This window comes from Oryctolagus cuniculus, chromosome 11 (assembly GCF_051225735.1).
Source record: "Oryctolagus cuniculus isolate XC-2025 breed Fujian yellow rabbit chromosome 11, ASM5122573v1, whole genome shotgun sequence".
Taxonomy (NCBI): Eukaryota; Metazoa; Chordata; class Mammalia; order Lagomorpha; family Leporidae; genus Oryctolagus; species Oryctolagus cuniculus.
The window spans coordinates 95,248,058-95,262,080 of NC_142877.1; the positions used below are offsets into that span (position 1 = coordinate 95,248,058).

Here is a 14,023-nt window from a genome sequence, read left to right on the forward strand (position 1 = left end):
CTGGATGGAAGTCCCACTTCAGTTCTTTTGTCTACAAAAATTGGATGTACTTACCGATCCATTGTAGGATAAAGAACAGGTCAAATCCAGACTAAAGGCATTTCTTTCAGCCATAACAAGAACAAGTCAAGGCTATCACTAAAAGGTACATTGTTTGCCTGATTCCTAAGATTCAAATAGTCCCTACTGACATCTGAAACACATGAAATATTTTTCTAAATAATCCCAGACTTAAAATGCTGATTTATGAATGCAATGCATAGCCAACATTGGCATAACAGCATCAACAACCAGGCTGAAAACAATTCTGGCCAAGATTTATCCCAGAACATGCTGGTATTAGAAACACAATGTAGAAGACCAGGCTTTGGAGTCAAAAATACTTATTCTTACCTCTACCATTTTCTTCAATAAAATCCCATATGAAATTTAGGGAGAGTAACTGTACCTCTTTCCTTGGACCTTTGAGAAAATTAAATAAGAAAACTATGTACAAAGATGCAAACACCAAAACTCTGTATACATTTGTATTCTCCCTTTATTCCCTATTTGAATCAACTTTTTGAGTTCTGTCTCTCTCAAGTAGCCCAAGGCTGGGTTGTCAGAAAACAGACATACAGTTACAAGGATAAGAAAAATCAGCAAAACAACTGGTTGTTACATGATCTTTGACAACAGTTGGGCAGACTTTTTCCCTAAATTAGATGAAGTGTTTCAGCAGTCTGTAAATGCCTGAAGTATAGCAGGAGAAGAGAGTTATTTTCCTTAGAGAGAGTATAATTTTAACAGAAGTTCAACTTACACATTTTAAGATCTATATTTTGAATGTCTCTGTTAAGTGCAAAATGAATATAATTAGTTATGAGATATCTTGCCCTTGGCTAGGGTACACATTAAGCTGTACCATAATATCATCCATAACCTATTCATACTTTGTGGTATATTTCTGGACTCCCTATGCTATAGGATCTTAAAGTAAACACTGTATACAGTTTCAGAAGCTAACAGTTGTTCCTTTAGAAGATTAGAGGGTGTGACACATCTTTGGCCTTCCGATAATCTAGCCAGACAAAAATTCCTTGTGGACAGGCACTACATTTTCTATATATGGCCTCCTAGAATGTAAATGAAATTTAGTACAATGAGGTAAATGTATGCAAAATAAATAGCAGAAGAGATAGATCTCTGATGAAATAGTCCAGTGATGGAAGAGACAGAAAGTGACTGTTTCGAGGTATGTTAGAGCCCTGATGTTGAATTTCCATTTCCCATAATTTATCCTCCAGACATGATCACTATGGTACAGCTGTGGTGCTACTGTAAATGGGTATGCCACCCCAGGACCTCCTAACTTTGGGATTACTTCCTCAGTGTATAAAAATATAGATTCTTGGGGCTAGAGAGAGGGTGAGCATGTCACCCACAGTCTGCATCAGTGGGGAGCTGTTTCTTAATAACTGATATTATCAAGTATGCTTATACACTAGAAACCAGAAAAAGCTGGACTTCCCCTCATGTGGCTTTCCTGAATTCTTCTGCAGTGTAGAAAAGCTAACTTAAAGAAAAGTGAAGAGTATCGCATATATAATTGGAGTTTTCTGTTTGTGAAGCATAGCACAGGAAGTGGTATTATATCTGTTTCTAGAAGAGGCCTAGACTTTCTCGGGTGACAGATAAGGTCTGTAGCTTAGCAATTACTTAGACACAGGCCCAGGATGCAGTTGGCTGAGGAACTCCCTGAGGGCAGGGATGCACGTACCTGTTTTTTCTCTACTATCTCCTTGCACCTGTCCAGGACACATCTTGGATACGCAGCACGCTCAATAAGTGTTGGAGAGTTACCTAGTGAAGAAGGACATAAATAAGGAATTTTTAAACTTGGGACTTCCTACCATTAAATAGAGGTAAAAATGAGAGGAAAAACAGTTTTAGTTAATTATACTTCTTCATTTCCTGAGTAAAAATTATATGCTAAGTACCACAGTCCTGGAAAGGGTCTAATAGGAGTATGTTACAGCTCCTACCCCCAAGAAATCATAGCAATGTGGCTCACTGGAAATTCAGACCAAAGATCATGCCAGGGTTCTAACATACTCTAACACAGCAATCACTTTCTGTCTATTCCATCTACGTAATATTTCACCAGGGGTGTATTTCTTCTGTTATTTATTTTGTAAACATTTATCTCATTGTAATAGGTTTCATATATTGCATTCATTATTTCTAGGCATTATACAATTATGTTTGGCCATATACATGAAGAACCTAAAGGATACTACAGATCTAAACTGTATCTGTTTGCTAAAATATGTGATAATAATTTTCAATAATTGATCTTCCAAATTATCTACCCCTACAAAGTCCTAGAAAAATCATTCAATTTTTATTATTTCAATCTAATAGATTGTTCCATGACTGAATTGTTAGTTTTTCACTTTATGGCTGTGGTTTTTGGATATGGTCTATCAAACCATAACTATAATTCTCTAATAATCCAAAATAAATCTGTAAATGTATATGATGTGTGTATAAATATATATGTAATTTATATACATATCCATATGTATATCTGAAGTGCAAAATACACCACTTTGGTTCTCTCACTGTTAAACAATAGAGCATGAATCTATTGGTGAAGCTTTTTATCTCGACAACAATAGCCAGCTGTCTTTAGACTGAGTCCTTGCCATACAGACAAGAAAAGGAATATTTGAAAGTGTAATGGCCCTGCAAGTGCTCAGATATTCATCACACAGCATGACGATTACATCTGAGAATCTGTTCCTGCTTTATTCTATTTTTTCTTAAGAAATAAGCTTATCTTTAGGAATGAATTGTGGAAGCAAAATGGCTAGTGTATAACAGACGGTATTAAAACCTGTTGTGAGTACAAGGCAGAAATGCAACAGACTGGGATGAGGCATCCAACAGGCCAAAGAGAGTGAGGTTTGAGAATAAATTATGCATAGCACAAATTGGTAAATACTTTACGAGTAAGAGTAGAGGTGAAGTTATAAATACCCAATAATAGAGCAACTGTACAGTAGAAGCTGTCTAGCATCTGCTAGAATGTTTAACAGCATGGGCTTGGCCCCCAGAACTGAGTTTGAATCCTGAATTTCCTAAATAAAAGTTGTGTGACTTTGAACCAGAACTTAAACTCTGTAAATCTCTTTTCTTCTTTCTCTCTCTCTCCCTCCTTTCCCGGCATATAGGAAAAGTTGAATATATTTCTAAGGGTATTAAAGGATGATTCATAATAACAGAATTTATTGGGCACTGACAATGTGTCAAGCACTGTAGTAAGTATATGACATAAGTTTATTAACCCTCATATTAATCAAGTGTGGCAAATACTATAATTACTATTCCTTCTGAATATATGGGAAAATGGAGGCTAGGTTACTTTATATCACTTGTCCAAAGGGATAAAGTAGATATTTAAACCTGGCAAAATGATTTTAAAACCTGTGGTTTAAGGACTATGCTATCATATTGCCATAGGAAGTGCTTACCGTGGCTTAGCACAGAGTAGACCTCCCATACATAAGAGTCAAGCAGAAGAGATCCATAAGAAATTAACTGAAGAGAAAAATCAAATCATTTGCCAGGATGAAACTGAGCTGGCCCTTTCTTCCAAATATGTCATGTGATATATGGAGACGTAAGATGACGCTAATCTGATAGAGCCCGATTCAGAAACAAAAATGCATCAAATAAATACCTGTATTCCTGTTTTCATTGTAGCATTATGCACCAGAACAAAAATATAGAATCAACTTACGTGTTTATTCATAGGTATATGGGTTAAAAAAAACATGGTATTTATATATAACTTGCCAAAATTGAACCATGAATACAAACAAAATGTAAACAGTCCAACAGCAGGTAATAATATTGAATAAATATCCAAAGTACCCAACAAAGAAAAGCCTAGGACAAGATGGATTCATTACTGAATTCTACCAAACTTTTAAGAAAGAACTAATAGCATTTCTTTTCTAACTACTCAAAAAATTGAAAGGAAAGATATAAACATCCTATTCAATGTGGAAATGCTGAAAGCATTGCCTCTAAGATCTGGCACCAGACAAGGATTTCTACACTCACCACTCTCATTCAATATAGTACTAGAAATTTTATTCATGTAAGCAGATGAGAGAAAGAAATAAAAGGCATATGAATAGAAAATGAGAGAAAATGAAATTATCCCTGTTTATAGATGTCATGGTTCTACATATAGAGAAACCTAAAGACCCCACCAAGAGATTATTTTAACTAATAAACACAGTGAAGTTACAGGATACTAAATCAGCAAATAAAAGTCAGTGTTTCTTTTATATGCCAATAATGAACTAAGTAGAAATGAAATAGAAATTACAAGAGTAATCTTGTTTATAATAACTATAAAATAAATAAGATACCATAGAACAAATGTAACCAAGGATGTGAAAGACCTCTACATTGAAAATAACAAAGTATTAATTAAGGAAATGGAAGAAGGTACACATAGAAAATGGAAAAATGCCCCATGTTTATCATCTGGAAGAATTAATATTACCAAAATCTCCATACTACCCAAAGCTACTTACAGATTCAACCAATCCCCATCAAAATACTATCCATAGACATTCTTCACAGAGCTGGAAAAAAGCAATCCTAAAATTCATATACAAGCAAGAAAGACTAAAGCGATCTTGAATAAAAAGAAGTCTATGGGCATCAATTTACCATTTTTTTTTTTTTTTGACAGGCAGAGTGGACAGTGAGAGAGAGAGACAGAGAGAAAGGTCTTCCTTTTTTGTCGTTGGTTCACCCTCCAATGGCCACCGTGGCTGGCGTGCTACGGCCGGCACACCTCACTGATGCAATGGCAGGAGCCAGGTACTTATCCTGGTCTCCCATGGGGTGCAGGGCCCAAGTACTTGGGCCATCCTCCACTGCACTCCCTGGCCACAGCAGAGAGCTGGCCTGGAAGAGGGGCAACCAGGATAGAATCCGGCGCCCCAACCAGGACTAGAACCCGGTGTGCCGGCGCCACAAGGCGGAGGATTAGCCTAGTGAGCCGTGGCACCGGCTTCAATTTACCAATTTTAAGATATACTATTTAACTACCATAACCAAAATGGCATGGGGTATTGACATAAAAACAGACACATAGACCAATACAATAGAATAGAAATCACAGAAATGAAACCACGAATCTACAGTCAACTAATCTTTGACAAGGTATCCAAAAATTCGCACTGGAGAAAAGATGATTTCTTCACTAAATGGTGCTGGGAAAACTGGATATCAATATACAAAAGACTAAGGCATAACCCTTCTACAAAATCAACTCAAAATTGATTAGAAATCTTAATATAAAGCAGGAAACTATCAGAAGAAAACATAGGGGATATACTTCAAGATGTTGATATAGTCAACAAATAAGATCTCAAAAGCATAGGTAACAAAAGCTGAAACAGACAAATGGGATTATATAAAACTAAGAAACCTCTACACAGAAAAGGAAACAATCAACAGGATAAGCATACAACTGAGAGAATGGGAGAAGATATTTTCAAACTATTCAACTTACAAATAAATTAATATCCAGAATATATGAGGAACTAAAAACCCAACAAAAAGAAACAACAAACAAATCAGTTAACAATTCAGCAAAGGGTCTGAATAAACATTCAGCAAAGGAATAAACACAAGAGGTGAAAAAATACATGAAAACATAGTCAACATCTCTAGCCATCTGGGAGAGGCAAATCAAAACCACAATGAGGTATCATCTAACTCTAGTTAGAATGTTTACTATTAAACAGATAAATAATAGCAAATGCTGGCAAGGATGTGGAATAAGGGCAATCCTTATACACTGCTGGTGGAAAGGAAAATTAGTGCCTCCATTATGGAGATCACTATGGTGGTTCATCCAAACACTAAAGAAAGGGAGAAGGCATGTAGCTTAGTGTTAAGACACCTACATCCCACACTGGAGTGCTTAGATTTGATTCTCAGATCTAGCAACAGACTCTAGCTTCCTGCAACACAGACCCTGGGAGGCTGTGGTAATGGCCCAGGTAGTTGGGTTCCTGTCTTTCATATGAGAGACACAGATTGCATTCCTGGCTCCTGGCTCAGGGACCAGCTCAGTCCTAGCATCCACAGGCATTTGAGGAGTAAACCAGTGGATGGAAGTTTGTTCTTTCTGTTTCTGTGTCTCAAATAAATTAATTAATTTTAAAAAACCTAAAAATATATCTACCATATGACCCAGGTATCCTACTTCTGAGTATTTATCTAAAGAATATGAAATCAGTATATAAAAAGGTATCTTCACTTTCATCTTCACTGTAGCTCTATTCATAATAGCTGAGATATGGAAAAAGCTAAGTGTCCATCAATAAATGAATGGATAAAGAAAATGTATGTGTGTTCTGACATCTGCAGCAAAATGACAGTACTAGACATTATTATGTTAAGTGAAATAAGCCAGACATAGAAAGATAAATACCACATGTTCCCTCTCATATTTGGAAGTCTAAAACATAAATGCAACATCTATCTTAGAATAATGGGTATTAGGAAGGTTGAGGGAAGGTGGGGTAGAGGAAATTGGATGATGGGTACAAAAACTCAGAAGTAACAAGCTCTAGTGTTCCTTAGTGCAGTGGAGCAACAAGAATATATTGTATCTTGTTCACAATGATGTGTTATAGCCTGTATACAGAACTGCAAGAAAAGAGCACTGAGAAGCACCAAACTTAAAAGAATAAAATAAGGAAATTGAAAGGCTAGTTGTATAGCTTGAATGGTTTATATTATGACTATGCGTTGAATATTATGTTGTATCCCATAAAAATGTACAAGTCTGCATGTTAATCAAAAATATTTTTAAATAAAATCATCGAAAAAGAAAATGTGATATGTACCTTTCAATCTTAAAATACCTTTCAATCTTAAAAGGGAAGGGAATTCTCATTCCACTCTGAGAATTTACCCAAAGGAAATGAAATCAACATACGAAAGTTATCTGTACCCCATGTTTATAGCAGCTCAGTTCACAGCAGCTAAGATATGAAATCAATCCAGATGACCATCAACTGATGACTGGATAAAGGAAATGTGGTCTGTATACACTGTGGAATACTAATCAGCAATAAAAAAAGAATAAAATCCTGGTTTTTGCAACAAAATGGATACAACTGGAGACCATTATACTCTGTGAAACAAGCTGGTTTCCAAAAGACAAATACCATGTTTTCCATGATCTGTAGTAACTAATAGAGCACAAAAATGTAATATATGTGAGCAAACTTGACATTTTGAGAATTGATTATTGTTCACAGTCCTTATCTCTACTGTTGAAGAACAGTTTTTTCTTATTTTTTATTGAATATTTAGTGGAAGGTTAATCTTATGATTATACAATGAACTGAAAGTAGGTCATTGTAAAAACTAAGAGTGGGACTAGAAGAGGGAATAGGAAGAAGGGTGGGAGTGTGGGCGGGAGGGAGGGTAGGGTTGGAAGTATCACTATGCTTCTAAATATGTATATATAAAACACATGAAATATATTCACCTAAAAAGAAAAGGAAGGCAATCCTGCTCTTTGTGATAGCATGAGTAAACATGGAGGACACTAAGTTAAGTGAGATAGCCAGACACAGAAATGTAAACACCTAAAGATTTAACATACACGTGGAATCCTGAAACATCGAATTCATAGAGGTCGAGAACAGTGGGTACAGAGCCCGGGTCAGGTATAGCAGGAAAAACAGAGATACTGAGCAAAGTGAAGAAGTCCCAGTTCAATGGGGGTAATGAGTTCATGCCCTTTTGTATATTAAGTTGACCAATGTTAACAACAATATATGGTATTCTAAAAAATCCCTGGGCATAGATTTTCAGTGTTCTCACTATAAAAAATAAACATGGAAACTAACGTATATATTAAATAGTTCAATTGAGTCATTTCACAATTATATGTATTTTAAAAAATCATACTATGGCTGGCACCGCATCTCACTAGGCTAATCCTCCACCTGTGGCGCTGGCACACAGGGTTCTAGTCCCAGTTGTGGTGCCGGATTCTGTCCCGGTTGCTCCTCTTCCAGTCCAGCTCTCTGCTGTGGCCTGGGAAGGCAGTGGAGGATGGCACAGGTCCTTGGGCCCTGCACCCACATGGGAGACCAGGAGGAAGCACCAGGCTCCTGGCTTCGGATCGGTGCAGTGCCTCAGCCGCAGTGCGCCGGCTGTAGCAGCCACTTGAGGGGTGAATCAACGGAAAAAGGAAGACCCTTCTGTCTCTCTGTCTCACTAACTCTGCCTTTCAAAAAAAAATCATACGGTATAATTTTTGTCAATTAAAAAGACATAAAGAAGGAAATAAATGACGACTCCCTAAACAAATTGCCTAGAACTTTCTGTCTTCAGAGGAGATTGACCTTGGATTTATGCCTAAATCGCTTAACAAGATTCTCAGACTCAGCGTGCGGACACATCCTGTCCAGGACACCAGCATCCCTGACTTCTCTCCATTTCGCGTGGTATCAAAAATTGGGATTTGAGCTAATCATGTCAGTATAGGCTTGGGTGTGTACCTTGATCTTGATAACTTATTCACAGTTCCTTGTTTATTAAGCTGCCTGTGATCTGGCTGTGAATGTGAACACCTAGTTAGATCTGGCCTTGGATCTAATCAAAGAATACACTCCATTAGAGCACCTGACAACCTGAAAATGCTCAAGAGGACTTGGAAGGGAGGAGATGTAGGCTGGCAGTGCTGAGTGCTCGGTTCAACCACGGCAGTCTTCTTTGCCAAGGTGGAAGCAGGCTATGATTTATGGTTTCTATCTCTGTCCACTGGAAATAGTAATATCATAAGAATAAAAAATCAGACTATTCCTGCCTCCTTGCCCTCCTTCTCCCTTAACTGATACTGGCACAAGTGCACACCCTCCACACAATAGCCCTTGTTGAACACAAGGCAAATAGGAAACCTGTTACCCCTAATAACTGTCACATACTCATGTGCTCAGACACAGGAAGAATTTCAGTTTCTCTTCCCCACCACTGGAGATGAGGTTGAGGTCACAGAACTGAAAGAACCCTGTCTTGTCTCCCAACAAGAGGGGTCTGTGCAGCTGCTGGGCTCAGAGCAGACAGAAGGCACCCGGCAGCTGAGGCCCTTTAACCGGCTTTTCCCACCCACTTCCTGTGTCTGGCTTGCATTTCTTAGAGGACAGATACATTCACTCCAGAGCCTTCCTCATTCAGTTGGGAAAATATTAAAATAATCCAAAGTAACCCCTTTTTGTAGTTCCTTTGCTTTGTCTCAGATCCTATTCTGAGTTGTCTGCTAACAATTCTTTATCTCATGTTAGCAGCCGTGTTTTTGAGTTTTGTTGAGTGTTAAATAATCATTGATCTTAATTATAAACAGCCTCAGCTAAAGGTTTTGATCTCAAAACCAAGATCAAGAAGCAACGTGGTAGGTAGAAAAATAGAACCCAAACCAATTTCTCAATAAAACATAGAAAAAATAAAAAATAAAATTCAATTTATTCTCCAAGTAGTAGCTGCAATGAGGCTGTCTGTGCACTGACCTGTGTCTACTATTCCCACTCATGCTTCTTTTACATTTCCCTTTAAACAGTAGGCATCAGCAATGGTTGACTCTACCTCCAGAACACAGAGGTGTTTCACGCTTCATTGTCTTTGTAGACTCTTCCCTCTGCTGGAAATGCCTTCTCACAATGTCTTCTTGGAAATATCTTATTTGACTTTTAATACCTGGTGCAGACATCACTCCATCTACTCTCCGTGACTCTGATTAATTGGTCTGGGAAGCGGCCTGAGCTCTGGGAGTTCTAAGGACTCCCTAGGTGGTTGTAATGTGCCCCAAGTATGAGAATCGCTGCTCCAGGCCAGTGCCTTTCAAGACTGAAGGCGCATCACAGTCAGGGAGGACTGGGTAGAGCACAGATGGTAGGATTGACTTTAGAACCCAGTAGTTTGTTGGGGCTTGAGACTTTGCACTTCTTTTTTTTGTGAAGGGTTTTGCTGATATTTTTATTGTTGCACAACTTTTTTAATATTTACTTGAAGTTTACAGCATGAAGTTATAGGATACATCTGAATGCTAAGATGATTACTGTGGTGAAGCAGATCACATAGATCTTTTTTTGTACAAGAGCAACTGCAATCTACTTATTTAACAAACACTAGTGAGTTTTTAAAGTAAACTGTAAGTAGACAATTGTAACAATTGAGAGGGCATAGAGAGGAAGGAGGAAGAGTGGTGGGAGCACAGGCGGGAAGGAGGATGGCGTGGGAAGTATCACCACGTTCCTAAATCTGTATATATGAAATGCATGAAACTTATATACATTAAATAAAATTTTAAAAATTAAAAAATTCTTAACACAATAAAATTTTATTAATTTTAGTTTTCATGTTTACATTAGCTCTCTAGACTTGTTTATCCTACTTATATGCATGTTTTTATTATTAATACAATATTTTGTTTTCTTTAAAAATTATTTCTTTTTAATGGAAAAATAAAGATGATACAGATTGATGATAAATAACATGATATTTTGATATCTATTTCTTGGAATGGCTCAGTTGAGCTAATTAACATATGCAATACTTCACTTGCTGATTTTTTTGTGTGTGTGTGGTGAGATTTTAAATTTCTAACAAGTTCCCAGATGATACCGATTCTGAATCTGCTGGTCTTGGGACCAGTTTTGAGAATCAATGATCTATTTGAAATGTTTGCAAGTTTCTCTGCATTGCACTTATTACATTGTTTCGTTATTAACTTATTTGCATGTCTATTTCTGCCATTAGCTTTTTTAATTTTGCTCACAAGGCACTACCACTAGCATATAGTTGGTGCTCAATAAGTAGTGATTCAGTTCACAGACAGAAAAAATGATGCCTCAAGTATTTCATCTAATACTTGTAAATTCTTCATCCTTCTGAATTTAAAATCTAGAAGAGAGTTTTCATAGCAACAATGTATTACATCTTTGATTTTGGTTGTAGGATTGGGTTGGCAAAGCACTCCTCAATACACTAGGATAAAAAGGCTTTATGCAAAAGCAGATTATATTACATTACGTCAATACCACCTCTTTTTATACTGACATTTAAGGAGTATCTGTATCAATAAGGCCTTGTAAGAGCTCTCCATAAAATGTTGTGAAAAATGAGAACTTTAAAATACAGGCAAACAATGGGTCCCTTTCATATATTATTTCTCCAGTATCAAGAATCTCAAACAGGCTCACCCAGCCTCCTCCATTGAAGTTGGCACATGTTAACCTTATTGATTGTCTGATTACAAATATAGACTGTGGCAGAGAGGATTTACAAGAACTCATTTGTCCCTGTGGCTTACACATAGCTGTCAGACTTCATACACATTAAACTACAAAGCAATGAAGCAAGGTAACAAGTGTTATTTTCAAGGAACAGACTTCTACACGGGATAATGGTTTCATTGTTTCTTACAACTTTATAAACTAAAGCCAAAGAGCTGTTGTAAAAAGGGTTTCCTAATTCTTACTAATTCCTTAAATAGCTATTATCCAGGAAAAATAAATTCTCTGTTCATTAACCTATAGAATATTTCAAAAAATGTGCTAGTGTAGCTGTTTCTGAGCCCCAAATCTAGAGCTGGTAATGCCTTATTTTCATGTGTGGGGTGTGTGTGTGTGTGTGTGTGTGTGTGTCTGTCACTCTGTCTTGCTTGCTGTCCATTTCAGCAGCCTTGTACTTTGCTGACCACCTGAATGTTTAGGGAAGACAGAGCTGTCTTTGATGGCATGGAGGATGAAGTCATTTGAAATGTAAATAACACCAAGGTAACATTTATTATTGAGTCAGTGGGAGGCCCAAGATGAGAAAGTCACTCTTCTGAGTTTCTGGTCAATCTTTCCTAATTGGAGTCCTGTGTCTCTCGTAACCACTAATTGTTACCTCTGGACTAGGTCCTTAAGTTCTAAAAATGCTAGAATACCTAGGTATTGACTTTTTAAAATTAAGTACAAGTATGTCACAATTGAATTCCCTTTCAACAATAGCAGGTGGCTAATGAATTGAACATGATCAAATCAGGAATGATAGATTCTGTGCGCTGTTCCTGACTTTCTTTCTAAAAATGAAATACTAAAAAGTACAGAATTGTCTGAAATTGATGGCCAAGGCATTCAGAGCTCAGAGTGACTATATTTGGGGCATAACATCCATCATGTGCACAGTAGACACAGGTGCACTTACTGCTTCCTGTTCATATCTGCTCTATGTCTTGGGTTGGCTGACTGGTTGGTTTTCAGATTAGCCTCATCCTTTCCTATTTTCTTTTTTCCTGTTTCTCCCTTATCAGTCTTGGATGAGAGATTGTGTACCACTGGCAGATCTGCTCCCAGCCTTACAGACCCCAAGTCAGGAGTACAAATGGAGGCTGAAATACCTGCATCTCAATATTTAAAAGTTTTAACTGAAGCATACAGATAGCTAAAAAATTATATTCTATCTCCTCCATTAACAGGAACATCTTCCCAATGAGAGCAATGCTTAAAATGTATGTGAATACTTTAAAAATTTTGTGGAAAATGGAATTAAAATAATTTATTTTGTTGCAAAAATTTTTGAAATCTATACAGTTTCCTCATAGTATTTATTTTCACTAACTTTTTGAAGATGCCTCATAAAAGCCATTGTTTTTATATCATTCAAAGCCCTGAAAATATCAAAGGGACTGAATTTAATTAAAATTGTGCATGGTTGGATATTCAGCTGATGGACTGCAGAAATTTGGGTAGTTAAGTAAAAGCATATCTAATTCAAAAATCATTACATATTTATTCCATAAAATTCATTTTTGTCTTCATTTTAGTAAATCACATAATTTAATTCTATTAATAGTAATGATTTAAAGTACCAAAAATTAAAATGTTATTATGGGGGTCGGTGCTGTAGTAGCAGGTAAAGCCACTGCCTTCAGTGCCAGCATCCCATATGAGCACCGGTTCGAGTCCCAGCTGCTCCACTTCTGATCCAGCTCTCTGTTATGGCCTGGGAAAGCAGTAGAAGATGGCCCAAGTCCTTGGACCCCTGCACCCACATGGGAGACCCAGAAGAAGCTTTTGGCTCCTGGCTTCCGATTGGCACAGCACTGACCTTTGCAGCCAATTGGTGAGTGAACCGGCAGATGGAAGACCTGTTTCTCTGCCTCTCCTCTCTCTGTGTAGCTCTGACTTTCAAATAAATAAATAAATCTTTAAAAAAGTATCATGTCCACACAAGTGAAACATACATTAATATATGAAAATATATAAATATGTGTAAGATAAAGCAAACCTAAAATATAAGAAATTACTTTTTGTGTTTTCACAGTCATTTTTCTCCTAAAGTATTGAAAGTATCTTTTGAAATTAAAACAAAATTTAATTTTTAATTAAGTTTCAAAAATGTAAAAAATAATTTTATTTAATAAAATATATTTAAATATTACTAAATATTTTTACAAAACTTAATCTGAGGCGAACAGTGCTCTGGTGTAGTAGGTAAAACTTCCACCTGCAATGCTGGCATCCCATATGGGCACCAGTTCACGAGTCCCAGGTGCTCCACTTCCACTCAGCTCTCTGCTATGGCCTGGGAAAGCAGTAGAAGATGGCCCAAGTGCTTGGGTCCCTGCACCTGCGTAGGAGACTTAGGGGTAGCTCTTCGCTCCTGGCTTCGGAACAGTGCAGCTCTGGCCATTGTGGCCATTTGGGGAGTGAATCAGCAGATGGAAGGTTCATTCTCTCTCTCTCTCTCTCTCTCTCTGCTTCTCTCTGCCTCTCTGAAACTCTGCCTTTCAAATAAATAAATAAATCTTAAAAAAAACTTAACCTGATCCCAACTTTATAGGGCAGTATAGATTTAGTTGCCAAGGGATGTAAAGAACCAATATCTTGCATCATACATGCTTCATGCAGGAAGAGTTGGACAAGTTAAAAAATTTGTCTTT

The 14,023-nt window shown here is 37.2% G+C and overlaps 1 long non-coding RNA gene across 3 annotated transcripts in view; it reads right to left on the minus strand.

The window, feature by feature from the left end:
• Positions 1 to 391: 391 nt before the first annotated feature.
• LOC149123571 (uncharacterized) overlaps positions 392 to 14,023 on the minus strand; it is a 429,948-nt gene continuing 416,316 nt past the window's right edge. For all 3 annotated transcript variants that reach the window (XR_016216902.1, XR_016216903.1, XR_016216904.1), the window contains 2 exons: positions 1,760 to 1,842; positions 392 to 462 (listed from right to left, as the gene is read on the minus strand). This is a non-coding gene — a long non-coding RNA (uncharacterized LOC149123571). The remainder of the gene's footprint in view (positions 463 to 1,759; positions 1,843 to 14,023) is intronic.